Raw genomic sequence first — 17,009 nt, 5'->3', positions numbered from 1 at the left:
AAGAGGATTAGTGGTCTCAAACATATGTCCTATGCAGCCCGACTGAAAAAACTCTGGCTGTACTGAGTGGCATATCGCTTGCTCAGAGGTGATCTCTGCCTGACTTACAAAGCCATGTCCAAATCAAAATTGATGGACATGCTCCACCTAAAGAAATTCAAGTCACTGCGAGCCACGCACTCTAGTGAGCTAAACCATGCCACAACAATAAATAGAACATGCTGGAGGGATAGATTCCTTTCACAGAGACTCCCCATGCTTTGGAACAAAATTCCAAATTACATCAGGCAGAGCCCCTCACTAACACTCTTCAAGAGAAACCTTGACGAGTGAATGGGTAACAGAAAATACACCCCTGGGATCACTTCATTGGCTCTGCTTGACAAAGGATCAGTTAATTAATCAATGGGGCGGCGAATGCCGACACACTCTGGCTAGGCTTATAAATGCCCTCGGGCAGATAGCCTAGTACCTACCTATTAAACTATGAACCTATGAACCTGTGTTGCAGGTAACAGAAAGCCCATGGATTTTAAATGACAATGGTTGAAGGAGCAATAGCATTGTGTGTGTGTGTGATGTTAAGAAGCACAGCTGTTAAGTAGCAACATGATGTTAATTTTTTTTTTTATCCTGGCAGGCAACTAAATATGGGCAATGCATCTTTGCAGGGCTATTACTAATATAATACTTTGCCATGGCTGGTGAGCAATGTTCTGCTTGTGTAAAATGGAAATGAAAATGCATCACTGTAGTCCATATAATTTATTTTTTATTTTATTACTATAAGACATCAGAGATGTAAACAGGCAACAAAGTCACTATAATCTCTGAGTATTGGGTGGTTTGTGGAGCAAAATGACTGACTGCTGTTATTTTCTCATTATTCTGTCTTTGCAGGAGTAATGGACTTGTGTGAAGCAACTTGGAATATTTTAGTACTATTTTGCAAAGCAGTTAAAATATTTACCTGCAGTCATTTTTGTAATAATCAGGCATTTGAAATGTACACAGTCAAAAAGTGTCTATATATTCTAGAGATGAAGCTAGTAACTGGTTATTTTGCTATTTGGTCAGTTTAAGCTCTCATTAATTTGATTTTTTTCAGGACTAGTATGCAGTTGTGTGAAATAAATTGCAATATTTTGTATGACTACTGTTTTTTGTGAAACAATCTTGAAATAAGTTGCTGTAGCATTATTATTATTACTATTATTATTATTTATTTTTACCAAAGTCAGACATCTGTGGGGTATCCAATTAACAACGTGGCTATTATTGCTGGGTATGGGGTACCTGTGGATGCAATTGACCCTGATATTCTTTTGCTCAATTGAAACAGTCATTAACAGAAATTAATGCCATCTGTAAGAAGTCAGACTTCACTGTGACTAGTTAGTATTTGCATGAAACAAACTTGAAATACTTTGGTGATTATAACTATGTTTACCACAATTGGACATCCGAGGTGTACACATTCAACACAATGGCAATAATTGCTGGGTGCAAAAGTGCCTGTTGAAACAAATGACTGACTTTGCTATAGTTTGTTCAAGTTTAACTGGCATTATGCTGACTTTGCAGGACTAACATGTAAGTATTTATGGGAACTGATTTGAAATACTTTACTGTAGCATGTTCCTTACAACCAGACATCTGAAATATACTCAGTCTCTAAAGTGACTGTAATAGACTGGTATGTGGATCATCTGTGGATAAAAGTGACATACTCTTGCTGTTGTTTGATCACTGTTAATCTGTCACTGATCTGGCATGACAGGAGCAGTGTCACACAATGTATTTACTGACATCAATATAAACCTATTACTACTTTAGCTCATTCTTCTATGTATATGTGTGTGGGGTTGAAGTGTATTTAAAAGTAACAAGTTGCTCATAATTTCTTTTGCATTTCGTCACATTGAAACATCAGCACCGCACAAATTACATTGGTTGTCTGTGCATGATATATGTGAAAGTAACTGATCACTGGCACAGTGACAGAGTGAGTAGCCATCTGACAGCATTCAATCCTCTGGCTGAGTTCTTGCCTTTGGCTCCTTTTTTGTGGAGTGTGCACATACTCTATGTCTCTGTAAGGGGTTATCCAAGTGGTCTGGCTTTTGAAAGAACTCAAAAACATGTCATGAATAAATTGAAATTCCTCCAATTTGACTACGTAGTTGTGCAGCGCTCTGTCTTTTGACTGACTTGGCTTGTCAGGAGCAGTGTCAATACATGAGTATGTGTGCATGCATGCGTGTATGAAAAATCAGTGCGTGTATATACATGTGTATGTGCGCAAGATTTTTTTTTAGTCTGTGGGCAAACACACATAATACTAGCAGGCACATATGCAACTCATGTGTAAATGTAAAACAGCTTATCTTTTAAAAATAAGGCATTAAATGCATCACAAAACCATCTACACCCTTAGTGCTTCCTGGAGCACAGCCCAGTCTGTATAAGTGGATTTTAATAAAGGCTTAGCAGAGGTGTCTACCTCGAACTTCACCTAGTGTAAAATTAGCCCTGCTCAGAAGTGTGAAGAGAAGGTTGCTTTAGCTTGTGTGGGGACTGGACACGGTGTGGTCACTATTTATTTAACTTTCCTCACAATTAAACCTTAGGGATGTTCAGAGAAGGTCCTTGCGTCTTCTGCAGGGGTAGGGACAGTGTGGCCATTATTTCTTTTAACTTTCCTCACAGCCAAAACTCCCAGGTGTGCACAGAAAAAAAATGTATAGATTGTCTTGGTGCAGTGTGCTTTATAGAAGAAACAAACTAGAATACATTACATAAATAAACTGTTGGGCTGGCGGCATCGAAATTTTGTTTTCAATTCAGTTTCGCCTAAAGCTTTCTCTGACTGCAAGAGAGAAGTCACTATTTAAATAGGTGTATGAAGGGTTGCAGTGCAGGACCTTGGAGTACTGTTTGAAAACAAATACCCCTACACCCTGGGTACGTTTTGCATTAACATGTCGGGCGTTTAAAGAGTAAGCATGAACATATAATACATGTCATTACTAACAGTAATTAGTCATGGTAAAGTATGAGGTAAAATCAGGGACAGATAAGAGCAACGTATTTAAGTATCAACTGTAAAATCAGGGACAGATAAGATCAACGTATTTAAGTATCAACTGTAAAAGCTGAGATGAAGTTGTCAAGTAATGTTACGGGCAGTACTTCAAGCCTGTACTTTTGCTGACTGACAAGTCAAAAAAATTACTGACTAGTGCAGTACTGTTGCACTGCATCTTGCAGTGAAATGCCAACGTTTACATCTTTTTTTTCTGTTTTTAATTACACTAAAAAGATTATGGCTTGCAGCCCACCATACCGAACTGCCAAATCTGCCTGTCAACGACCGAGTACCCCGGTGACGTGCTGTTGGCATTCAGAGCGAGGCTCACGCGTGACGTCACACTACTCCCAACCTCACCCCTGGTAGACGAAGCTAGAGACTGAAACGCAAACAGGATTGGAGCATCGGTAAAGAGGGAGTGTAAGTAAACGAGAATCTTTGTACAATATGAAGAGGTTATGGCTATAGAACTTAGCCACATTGGTTGGGTGGGATAGCTGCAATGTTTGGTGATCGGTCTACCTTCGCCCGGTTTTGTAAGGGGTTTTAAACACCCTCACACTATGAAACGCGATTTGCGGAAGAGGTCAAGTGTCTGAAATATGGCGGAAACTGAAATGGAGCAAACCAGTTCTAAGCACTGCTTCTCATTTCTGAAGCTGTTTTATAAGAGTTTATTGGTGTTTCAGTGAGGGCTGAGAGTACTTCTACTGTTTCAGTGTGTAGAGCTTAAAAGTGGTTTCTTGTAAATGCCGGGGTTGGGCTGCTGGAGCTATGACAGTCATAACTTAGAACGGAAATACAAAAGTTGTCAGATGGGGTGGTCTCATTTGACATTTCCCCCAAGTAATAGAATGTTAAGTATTTTGGGGAGGTAGTAAATACACGTGTGCTTTTTTGTCAGTTTTGGGTTAAACTGTAGTGTTGTGGTGGACTTTGGCTAAATAGAGCTGTTGTAACTGCTTGTTGCGGTTAAGTACATGAGTTGGTCCAAAGAGCCCCGCCTAGTATGTTTAGTCAAAAGATGTTTCTGTTTGTAACCAAACCAGGATAATAAAAATGCAGACTGTGTTGTGCTGTAGAAATAACGGTTTGCCATTTCATTTTTGAAGAGCTTAATGACACTCCTTTTATTTAGTATTTGATTGTTAGATCTTTAATTGTAGTTTGAAATCTAGGCTTGATGTTTGTTTGGTCTTGCTATCGAAGTGCGTTTTTTTTTATTTTCTGTAGTGAATTATTTTGCAAGTTTTTTATTGCCCCATTTTGTCTTTAGGGAGTATTCCTATTTGGTCACATTTCTCTGACATCATTAAATCGGCTTTTAAAACCTGTGGGTTTGTTAGTGTCATGTATTGTCTGTGTTTAAAACTGTTTCAGTATGTCTTTCTTGATGTTAATGTTTAAGAGGCGTGTACACGTTAGATTTACTTAAATGCATGCTTTCAAACTTAATGTGTGTTGTGTATTTTCTTGGGAGAGGGCTCACTGATGGGTATGTGGGCATTCACTCTGACCTGGGCTTGGCAGCATGGATATCTGTATGTGAGCCGTTTGAAATGTGCACACAAAATGATTGGGACTGTGTGTGGGAGTAAAGGTTGAGTCAGTGCATGGCAACCCTCAACCATCTGCCCCCCCCCCCCCCCCCCAACCTGGATTTTCTAAGGGAAAACTTTTGAGATTGGGTTTGTATAGAGCCAGGTATATCTATTTTCTAGTCCGATGGCTTAATCTTCTCATTTCATGCTGGTTTTTTCCTTTGTGGGTAGAAGAGTCTATAAAACTCAGTTTTGATTTTGCTCAGCTGTTGCAGGATGTTCTATATCCAGTTGTCTGTCAGATGTTTGCAGGTTAGAGGAACTGAGTTATACGTGTATGAAATGATTATTCAAATCAAACTAGCCAAATTTTCAGATGTTGATTTTACACTTGATACATATCTTATTGAAAATGGCATGTGTGGCTAGTAGCCTTATAAAGCACTTAATTTCTCTCTTGAAAACAGCTGCATTGCAGTAGTAATTGTTTTAATTTTTTTAAAGGAATATACATATAATCTTCTGTTTTAGTCGTTGCATAACACTTATTTTCTGTATTTATTACAATTAACTGAATTTGTGTGGTTTCTTAAAAATTTAGTTGGTTGTTTTAAACCTTCTGTTTAGTATTTACATTTAAATTTTAAATATTTGCAGTATTTGTCCGCAAGTGATCTAATAAATTTAGGTATTTACATGTACTTTTTCCTTTCCTCTGAAAGTGGCAAAACCTTCTCCGTATTATAGAGAAGTGTACATTTGCCAGGTCAACTTGTTTAAAAAAAATGATTTTTCATCTAAAATTTAAAGTAGCATAAATGCCTGCTCCTTGATACTAAATATATTTTGAGATTAAAATATTTCTTGAACTTTACACTGTACTGTATGATGCTTCGGGAACATGTGAGTGTATGATCATTCTGAAGAAAAATGTAAATTCTTTGTCTTGTATGAAGTATTGTTTGACTAGAAGAAATGTAATTTAAGAAACTTCCACAGTAGGCCTCTTTTTTTGTACTGCCATATACCAGTTTGGAGATTTTGAAAATTCTGTGGTGTGTAAAACATCAAATTCTGACAGTTGTAGCCACATGTTGTTTGTGTTTTTATTTATTGTTACAGCCTTGGGAGGCAGCCCCGAAATAGCATCCTGCTTACTCTCCAGCAAAAATGAAATTCCTAGAATCTCCAAAACTACCTATAGCTACATATAAACTACATAATATATAAACATAGTTTATATACATAGTATATAAACTACAGTTTTCCATAGTTTAATCCTTGATTTTAGGATGGTGTTATGAAATGTGTATTTCAAATAGTTAAGAGGTCAATGTGCTATGATCAAAAAGGAAAAAAAGTGTGCAGTAGTATGAAAATTCTAATGGTTAAACAGCATCTGGCATAATTCTTGAAATGTGAACTATTTTTAGTTATGTTAAGTAGTGAACTTTGACATCAGTTGAATGTTTAAAATTGAGTATGATATGTTTAATTTATATTCTGTTGGAGTGACTGTGTTTAATTACATGTTTGGGGAGTTGGTATTGTGTGTAGTACTGTAACTGATTTAAGCTTTAGGACTTGTCCGTGGTAAGTGTGGAAACTTGTCTGAAATACATAAGTCCATGAGTCTGGTTGTCTCTCTGCAGTTTTGAGAAGATAGAGGTCCTTCAATTGCAAGGATGCATTTAATTTCCTGAGACTGCATTTAATATATGTCAGTGCTTGTGATGCTGTCTTTTTTTTTTTTTTTAACCTGGTTTGCATTTGTTAATCCTTTAAGATAGACTGAATCAAGATTCTTACCGGTGTCACTAGAAGTTTAGTCTGGTTAAATGACTGTTTCACAATATGTAACTTGGGCACTGTAGCATTGAATCGAGCTGACTTGCAAGAGTAAATCCTCCACTTCTCGTGTCTCTCTTATTGGAATATTTTGTTGCAGAATTTCTTTTCTGTTGCCCCTGAACTACTGATTGGTACAGCAGTTGTGATACTCACTACTACTCTACATCATTAGCTTCCATTTTGCAACAAACTCAACTTTCTTACTTTTCCAGTACTATCCCTTTCCACCACAAACTTCTTGTCAGTGTGTCTTGCGGTGCTTATGGTAACCCTTCCATCTTTGTTCCGTTTTGGTTAGAAGTTAATGGCTCTACCTAGTCCGTGTAAATTTTTATGGGTTAGTTATTATAACTACACTTCTTGATTTTTTTTTTTTTCCCAGTTGTTCTGTCTACGATTTGATAATTTAAAGGTGTGTTCTGGTGTGATGTCACAGACTTTTATTGTATGTGTTTAGGTAGATTCTTCTGGTATGGAGCCTTTTTTTATACATTGCGTAGTTATAATGCAAAATAAAACATATAAAAGTTCCAGACAGATGTGGTACAAGACTGACTTTACACTGTAGTGGAGTGGACTGTGTCATGGGTATTAATGTGCTTTCAGACAGATGTGGTACAAGACAGTACACGGTAGTGCAGTGGACTGTCGTGGGTATTAATGTACTTTCACACAATTGTCTTTTCTGTCAGATTACTTTAAAGATTTAGTGTCTGCCTTGGCAGATGGATTTTATATATAAAGTATGCATATAAATTGCTTTGGAATACTCTTATGCAAATGTGCCGTGGCTCCTCGAAGGGTACACAACAGTAGGGCGTGGACATGAGGAGTAAGGTAATCGATCATAGTTGCATTTGTATGTAGCAACATGAGTTAACAATCTGTCCTTAACATTAAATAAAATCCATACCTATTTTTTGTAAATGGTTGTATCTTTTAGAATGTTTTCTTTCCCATTTAAAAATGGATCTGATTTAACTGCTTTTGTCCTCCTCTGTAATTGTTGGTTGATCTGTCCATTCATCCATTTTAGTACCCACACTTCTCTCTAAGAAAATCTTGAAACCAAAAATCTGTTCTGTGTTTCAGCTTATCTTGAAACCAAAAATTTGTTCTGTGTGTCAGCTTGTTTATTGCCTATGAGCCATATCCAGTCATGCTGAAACTTTCCTTTCGCATATGCATTTTAATCTTAAAAGCATAACCATATCCATTCATGTTGTTTGCAACTGATTTCTGCTTCAGTGATCTCGAGATGTTTCCCTTTTCTGTTATTGCCTGTAACTGTCATGTAGTTGTTGTCATTGCGTAACACAGTCTCGGTTACTATGTTACTTTTTGCGCATTCGTGTTTAATCGTGGTTATGTCTGTGGCACTGGAAGTATTGTTGCATTTCAGATCCATAAATGTGGTGGCTGTAATGAGTCTGTGCATATACTGGGGTGTAATATATATAATTTGTAAAGTGTGTATAATTATAGTATTTATATATAGTGTCATACATATAAATTGGCTGTTGTAAAAATTCTGAGGACTCCTGTTATCTTTGGATTGGATGTATATATTTCTGTTGTCTCTATATATGATATACTACTTGCATATGAATTGTACAGCTTGAACAGTAATTGTAAATATCTTAAAATGCTGTACATGAGTTATTTTATTTTTTTCTGAATATTGTAAATAATATTTCTCTGTTTGGAGTTTCTGCTGGAGGTTTTCTCCCCGAGCCCCCCATTGAAAACGGGCTCTTTTAGGCCCAGTGGACTTTCCCAGTTAACAAACTGCAATAAATGAATAAAATAAAGTCTTCTGGAGGGATTGAGTATGTGCACAGAATTTAAAATTGTTGCCGGGGGAGGGTGTAGACTTCTTCCATAGTGAAACAAACATGTGACAGCTGTAAAGCATTTACACATGTGTATTTTACTGAGTACTGTTTTATATTTGTTGGACTTAAAGGGTATTCCATCAGAACTTTATGTAGAATTTTCTGAAGTCCACATTGAAGAAAATACATTTCTGGGAAGTGGAAGCATATCTACTTAGTAAGGGATTCTGAATTCAGATAACTGAAAAAAAACTTTCTTGGACTATTTTCCTTTTGAACTTCAGGTTGGATTTCCATAAAACAGAACCACTTATGGTTGGGAACAGCTGAATAATTTGGCTCATGTATTTTACAAGCCTTCGCTTCTACCTTTTATTCTTGTTGTGATTCACTACTCCAGTAGAGGTTGCTAAAAATTTTTCTAAACTTTCTTTGGGGATTTTGTTATACTGCACCCACCACCTGTCTTTTTGACATTTTTGTCCTCTGTCCACTTTCCTTTTTTTTAAGGAAACATTTCAGATAATTTACCTTCATTTGATGTACCTGTACTTTTAATTTATCTATATGTATGCTAAAGTAAATGTCGCTCGTCTTATCAGGATAAAACAGATGGTTTCTGTGGGTTCTGTTCAGGCAGCTTTATTATGTACAAACACATCAGGATTGAGGCTTAATAACTTTAAGATAAACTTCTTAACAAACTAGCGGTTACACTCATACATACACTCATACATGCTCAGTCTCTGGCTGCACTCTCGCTGCTGGAAGAAGATGTCTGCTATTTCTCCTGTGCTCCATGCCATCAGATTCTACGAAGTAGGATCTCGGCCTGGCACATATACCTGTTACTTGACCAATCCGGTCAAAACCTTTTGCTGTTTGTATCCTCATTGTCTCTGTGATGCGGTAGCGTTGTCACCTCACAGTAAGACGCTGTCCGGTTCGATTCTCAGCTAGAACGTCTTCTGCGTGGAGACATGCGTGAATGGGCATACCTTTGTTGAAGGTTGTGCATCAGAGCCGGTAACTCGGCATGTAAAAATCAACTACCAATCGTTAGCGGATCGGAGTTCCGCTGTGGCGACCCCTAACCGGAAAAAGCCAAAAGACGCAAACAATCCTCACTGTCTCTCCTCCTTTCAGTGAATGAAGAAATCTGCTTGATTTATCATAGCTGGACTTCTGGAAAGAACACTTTCTGAATATTCAGGCATTGCCTGTTCTGTTCTTTGCTTTAGGCCTCGACAAACTGGACCCGATAGGCAGTGTTGTTCTGGTTTGCATATATAGAAGTCTGAGTAGGTGAGCCAGATATATTGTCACTGGATATGTTTCTGAGATTGAGTAATTCAAAAAGGCATTGGTATTATCACGCTTTGATTTTTCTAGTAATTGCTTTGCACTCTGTACTGCACGTTTAGCTAGTTCATTTGACTGTGGGTATTCTGGACTTCTAGTAACATATACAGGACAAGTCCCATTCTCTTACAAATTTCTGAAACATTTGACTGGTAAATTGGATACCATTGTCAGAACTAAGTTTGTGTTGACTACCATGGACTGAGCAGTGATGTTTCAACTTGGTGGTGAAAGCAGCGAACATTAGGTTAGGTAGTAAATCGGTTTCAAACCAGTTCAAATGAGTCCATCAACACTAAGTAATGCTGATTGTTCCACTCAAATAATGTATCAGTGGCTACTGTTGACCAAGGTAGTTCCGGAACTTGACTTTGCTGAAGTGGTTCTTTTTGCAAATGTGGTTTAGTACTATTGCATACTGAAGAAGAAGAAAGGATGTCTTTTACTAGAGAAGGCCAAAATACTAGTCCTCTTGCCCTTCTTTTAGTAGATTCGGAACCTGCGTGACCATGATGCAAAATCTGGATATGTTCATATTGTAAGGAAGCAGGAACAACAATTTTAGGACCTTTGAAAATAATGCCATCTTCCATCAACATCTCATCTCTGTAAGAAAAAGTAAGTTTGCACTTCAGATGGTGCACAAGATTGCTTCGGCGGCCATCCGATTTAGTGGTTGAGCTTTTGTAAAATTGAATCCGTCTTTATATGATCGCTCAGCTTATCAAGTCTCGTGGTAGAAAAATTACGGACTTCCATGAAAATTCTCTGCATTAAGCTGTTCCGTTGTATTTCTGGGCGATCTGGATAAGGTTTCAGCCAGATAAAGGTTTCCTTTTGTATAGACAATTTTGAAGTTGTATTTTTGGAATTTGAGCATCATTCTTGGTAATCTCAGTGGAACTGAATTCATAGACTTCTTTAAAATAGTGACTACAGGTTTGTGATCAGCTTCAATCTGAATAGCTCAACCGTAAATATAATCATGAAATTTTGAACATGCAAATACTATTGTCAAAAGTTCTTTCTCAATTCTGAGCATATTGCATTTCAGTTTGGGTAAGAGTTCTAGATGCATAGGCTATTGGTTTGCCTTCTTGAAGAATAACTGCGCCAAGACCAAATTTTGAAGCATCACAGGAAAGTGACTGTTTATTGACATCATAGTACCTTAATGTAGACGGTGGCAATTTTCTGGTTATGGTCTTCAAATGCTCTTTGGTGCTGTTCCAGCCAAGACCGAGTAACATTTTTGCATGTCAGCTCTCAAAGGTGTTGTCAACTCACTGAAGTCTGGTATAACCTTGCGTAAATAATTTACCATACCAAGAAAATGTTGTAGAGCTTGAACATTATCTGGTGCTGGCATGTCTAGAATGGCTGCTTGCTTGGATGGGTCTGGTCGTATGCCAGTGCTAGTAAATAAATGACCTACATATGCAACTTCTGGTAGTCTGAATTTGCACTTCAGAGGATTATCTTTAAGTTCACTTCACGTTCATAGGTTGGTACTAGGCTATCGGGCCTAGGGCCTATACAAGCCTAGCCATAACAATTCCCTGGCTATTTCTTCCCACACTATTTACTAGAAATAGCCAGGGAATTGTTATGGCTAGGCTCCGTCTAGAACCTTCTTAAGGTTTCTGTCCTGCTCTGCTTCACCATTGCCTCCAACCAATAAATCCTTTAGTATTTTGGCCCACGCATAACCTGAAAAAATTTGCTCCATTGTATGCCGAAAGACTTCACTTGCAGAATTTATTCCAAATGGCATCCTGAGGAATCTATATCTTCCAAATGGGGTACAGAAAGTAGTCTGTAATGAAGATTTGCAGTCAAGCATGACTTGGCAAAATGAACGTTTCACATTCAAGGCTGAAAAAGCAGTGGCATTCTGTATTAGGGCTGCGACTTCGACTGTACATGTAGGATGATGAGGTCTATTAAATGCTTTGTTCAGAATATGAATTGACCCAGATTTTTTTAATTTCATCTGAGCCCTTTCTGTGGGTTGCTACCGTGCATGACTCCCATTCATTTGATTCTGTAATTGGACAGATTACACCTTGTTGCTCCATTTTATCCAACTGAGCTTTGACTTTGTCCTGCATAACTGTTGGAACTTTTCTTGCTGGACTGACCTCTGGTTCTACCTTCATGGAATACATAGAAAACTGGAAGTTTTCCTAACTTGTCATTGAAAACATCAGCATACTCTGAGAAAATAGTATCACTGAGACTGAAACTGGACATGTGCTTATATGATGAACTTTGGTAAAGGAAAGCAAATAAATTGTCAAGCTGTCTGACCAAATAATGACTGCACAGGCCTTCAGAGTACATAGAATAGTAAACCTGTAGCGGTTCCTAGCCATATAACATGAAAGCACTACTGAGCCTTCGGATTGAATTTCTTCACCGCTATAAGCAACAAATTTAGCACAGCTGGCCACATTAAGTTTCTCACCAGCTCTCACCTTAGCAAATGTGTCTGCTGACATAACATTACACTTTGAACCAGTATGTACTTTGAACTTGGTGGATTTACCATTGATTTGGGAAGTACAAAACACTTTATTCTTTGCCAGTAAATTTACTGCATCAACATTTTCACCAATTTACTGACACCCCATCTAAGTAGAAGGTAAGAGTTCCAGCTCTGTATGATAAACTTGCCTTTTTGAGTGACCCTTCTCTGTAACTGTGTAGGTTTACCTGATTTACAAAACTTTTGAAAATGGTTCAGTTTTTACACTTGTGGTATTGCTGACCAAATGCTAAACACTTTTTTGTCTTAGACTCATGATTGGCACCACAATTGCGGCAGTTGACAATAAAGCTCGATTTGGGTTTTGCTGACTTAAGCTTGTACTGCACTGAGCATGTCATTCTCTCTGAACTAGTCTTGGAACTTGCTGGAAAACTACATGTTTTAGCTGCCATGTGCTTAGGCTTGCTTCTGCTAGCCACGTGTTGCATGCTGTCTACATTTGCTCTGAAGCCTGATAAAAACTTGCAAGCATACTTGTGTGCATTTCTGTAACTTCATGGATTTGACAAATCTCATTAGCTTTCCTCAGGGTTAAATCACTGTTACGAAGCAAAATCTTTCTCACTGCAGCACTATTAATACCACATGCAAGCCTGTCCTTTATCACCTCCTCTCTTAAGTCACCAAATCTGCACGTTTTAGCTTTGTTTCTCAGGTCAGTAATATAAGCTGCAAAAGTTTCTCCTTGCTTTTGAATTCTTGTGTAAAACAAATGCCTCTGTCTGATGTAACATTTGTCTGGGGGTTGCGCATTTCCCTGAATTTGTGTTTCAAACACTCGGGGTCTTCCTTTGATTCAGCCAGTACAACAGTATGACTGTTTGCCCCTTCTTCATATATTGCTGGTGCATACACAATTGAACGCTGTCTTTCAATGGCCTCTGACCCAGCTAAGTTTAGCAAAGTGAATGACCTGATGCATGCATCTTTGTCAGATTAAACTGCTTGTATAAAAGACCTCGTACTCTTGCTCAAATATTTTCCAATTCTCTGCAATATTCTGATCAAATACTGGTGGTCCCAGTGTGCGAAATGCCTCTGCCATATTAACGCATACCAGTGGAGGCTTGTGCAAGCATGCACAAACACACACACACATGCCTGAAGTTTTATGCCAGTACTTGTAGCTATGCCCAATACCACAACAAGCCTTTGAATAACTGAACTTTGTGAAGTCCCGCGGGCACTAGAATACTCTTGAAATCCCTGTACTGCAAGAAACATTTCAAATTAACTGCACTGTTCGAAGAAGCTCAGAGCAGAAGTAATTGCACTTTGCGAATAAACAGTACACAGCACACTGAAACTTTCCCAAAATGGCTGTACTTTGCTAAATAACTCTGTACAGTTGCAAGAAACACTCTGTAATGGTGACACTTTGCAAACAGACACACGCAGCACAAGAAACATTTCGAAATGGCTGTATTTTTGATTGCACTTTATGAAATAGTTGCACTTTGCACACACGCTGTTTGGAATAAATGCACAGTAATGAGCACGCACTGTAAGCACTTTTACAGACTTTGCAGTACTTCAAATAATTAGTTCTGCCCTGAATATTTCAGTCAATGCAAAGTAGTAGTTTATGCCAAAACACAGTAATTGCCAAAAAACATGCAGTCGCCTTGCTTTATTTATGCTTAATGTGCCCTTTTTGTCCTTATTATATTTGTTTTGCTCATTTAGTCTTTTTCCATGCCCATTACACTTTTTCTTGTGCTCGTTTTACTCTAAACATGCTTGTTTTACTTTAAACATGCTCTTGTTTCAATTTGAGGCAATTCCAAACCCCTTATGTGCTTTTCTAATCGTTTTTATCAGATATCTTAATTTTAAACATTTTGTTTAATAAACTATTAATTATTAATGCGTTCTATGTCCTTGTAGTGATCCGTTTTATCTTTTTTTAATTGTTCATGGAAGTTTTCATTACCTTTGATTGTTCTGGCCCTTTTTTGTGCTCTGTTCATTTAGTTTAGCTTCACTGTTAACTCTGCACCTTGTAGCTCTGAAAAGCAGTCTCTGGAATCCTGGTTCTGACACCATGTCACACGCCTGGTCAGGATAAAATAGACAAACTTCTGTGCGTTCTGTTCAAGCAGCTTTATTATGTAGAAATGCATCAAAATTTAGGCTTAACTTTAAACTTATAAACAAACTAGCTGTTACACTCCTACCTGCTCACTCTCAGGCTGCACTCTCAAAGTGGCACTGAAGCTAGCATGTGCTTGCTATTTATATGCATGTACTGTCCTTGAAATGCTTCTTAAAGGTACAACACACACTATTCTACAGTAAAGTTGAGCAGTTTACCTATACTGTGACCCATAGGGCCATCACTGCTTAGCACTCAAGGCTAACTGGCTAGAACTCTGAAACACTTATGCATAGCTAAAGTACTCCTACTGTAACAATGGCCAAGTCTTACTTGTACACCTCTAAATGAAATCTTGTTCCTGGGACAAACTGTTTCTTACAATATCTAAACCTAAAAATACAGCAGGATGTAGCTAGGAAATGAAACTCTTCAATTCTCACCTAAAACAAATTTAAAACCTAACTTTCTTCAAAAATGAAGTTAAGCAACACCTTAACCATACTTGGCCTGTGCCCCTGTTTAACTGCTATTTAAGGTTATGGTCTAAAGGTGTGCTGCACTGCACTATGCATCCTATCATATGCATTGGAGCCTACTTTTTATTTAAATATGTAATGTAATGTCAAGCTGTGTGCATTTATGAGTATTATGCTTTGATTTTACTTCTGACTATGCTGTCTGTTAAATGTATGTTTTTATATTACCTATCTGTTTCCTGTCTAATGTGCGCGTTTCAGAGCAACTGAGCTGCAGTTAATGTGTTCAGTGCAGCTTTCTGTAGCTTTTCCCCTTGGGCCCCACTGAAAAGGGATTCTGCCCAGTCAAACTTTTCTTGGTCAACAAATGCAAGTCTGCTACACCCACTGAAAAGGGATTCTGCCCAGTCAAACTTTTCTTGGTCAACAAATGCAAGTCTGCTACATATGAGTTTATCAACAGCTTAAATTTTCTGTTCTTCCATACAATCTTGTCATGTTACGTCATGTTTGTTATGCACTAAGTTTTGCATCACTTCAACCCCCTTCCTCCTAATCCTACTAGCTGTGAGCAGCGGTAGTTCTAAGAATACCATTAAGCCTTCTCCATTTACTTGTTTGCCTGCAGTTTGCATTTGCTTCTGCATATCTTGTAAAAGGGGATTTATCCTTCTCCTTTCCTGTTATGGTTACATTTATTTTCTGATAGATTCCCTTTTCCTCCATGCCATACCTTGCAACATTTTCCTGTTAATGTAGAGGTTGAAGAGGAACATTTATTACTCTTCACTTGTCCTTTTCTTAATTTTATTCATTACTTTTGGTTATTCCGTGACTTTTTTTTTTTCTGTTTTTTTTTTTTTTTTTTAATGTCCAAAGTACATTTGCTGACGTCTGTTTTTAAAACGACCTTTCTGGTTTGTTAGTTCTTTTGGCTGTCATTTACCTACTGTACTCCATTTTTTTACTTTAATTTATTGCTGTCAACACTTCTGATGGTTCATCACTACTTTTATACAGTTTGACATGCTTTCAGTCTTGTCCTGTAATTCCGATCATCAGCCGAAATTCATTTAAAAAGTCTATCCTTTGGAAGGAGAATATGCGTAGGCTGAACACCAAAAATGTTTGAAATAAGCAGATCTTAAAAAGACCCATACAAGTCACATTGGTGGGGAAACAACTTATTACAGGAGGAATATCACGAGACAATTTGTATTTGTGGCAGTGACACTCTTCTTCAAGACTGTTCTCTTTGAGTAAAGTAAATTAATTGTAGAGCAATATACTTGACATTGCAATCAAAACAACTTGTATTTGGGACCTTGAAAACCTGGCAATATGTTGCCATTTTCTGTTAAAATAAAGGAGTGCTGGATACCGTGAGAACTTCATGTCCTTATGAAGCCAACGAAAGCAAGATTTGTGGGTCATTAAGGAAGAATTGATTATGAGGAAAGTAGAAAAAAACATTTAAACATTCATTCTAAAATGGACGTCTTGGGTGAAAAGGGGAAACTAAATATTTTTGTTTTATCTCTCCGTATCATTCCTAATATTTTCCAAGGTTATATCAAAAATAAGGTTGAAATTTTTATGGGTACATTAATTCTGAATTAACAAGTGAATCTGGTTTAGGGCAAAGAACTTAGTTTCAAATTACAAAACTCAGACACACCTAAGTCTGTAAGGACACAATTTGTGTTATGTCAGAACGTTAAGTGCAAAAGCAGGAGTTTGGAGAAAAGATTTGAGGGACAACCAAAATTGGATAAAAATGTAATTATGCATAATCCAGTCCTTTGAGGCATCAGTGAGGAGGAGGGATCTGAATTCTGCAGCCTGTAGTTAGATGTACTTAATTGATCATGCATCTGTCTACTACATGTAAATCCCATTTGGAAAGGGGAAGTAATGAGGTGTAACCACCTTTCTGTTTGCAGTGCCACCTAACGGATTTTGATGTCCCATCAGTGTAGTCTGAAATTGCAGGGTTCAGAAGATGTACTAGATTTTGGGGATATATACATTTTTGATGTGTATGAGAAGATATTTGTGTTGCCTATATTGTTTAAACTTTTGAAAGTATTTTAGCTTTAATAAAAAGGCTGGTGGGGGAGGGGCTAAATGCTTGATTTCAGTGACGACAATATGAATTTTTAAGCAGACATGCATGTAATCTTTTCAGATGATATGGAGAATTA

General features: G+C 37.6%; 1 protein-coding gene across 3 annotated transcripts in view; it reads left to right on the top strand.

Annotated features, from left to right (window-relative positions):
* The first annotated feature begins 3,404 nt into the window (after positions 1 to 3,404).
* Positions 3,405 to 17,009, top strand: part of RAP1B (RAP1B, member of RAS oncogene family) — a 1,113,130-nt gene continuing 1,099,525 nt past the window's right edge. Inside the window, exon 1 of one of the 3 annotated variants that reach the window (XM_044088033.1) lies at positions 3,405 to 3,511. The gene's annotated coding sequence lies outside the window, so the exon portion shown is untranslated. The remainder of the gene's footprint in view (positions 3,512 to 17,009) is intronic. The other 2 variants (XM_044088031.1, XM_044088032.1) reach the window with 2 other exon arrangements.

The sequence above is a fragment of the Protopterus annectens genome, chromosome 11.part0 (genome assembly GCF_019279795.1).
Source record: "Protopterus annectens isolate FY-2018-M chromosome 11.part0, PAN1.0, whole genome shotgun sequence".
NCBI classification, from domain to species: domain Eukaryota; kingdom Metazoa; phylum Chordata; order Ceratodontiformes; family Protopteridae; genus Protopterus; species Protopterus annectens.
The sequence above is the reverse complement of the archived record's forward strand: the minus strand, read 5'-3'. Positions and strand labels throughout refer to the sequence as shown.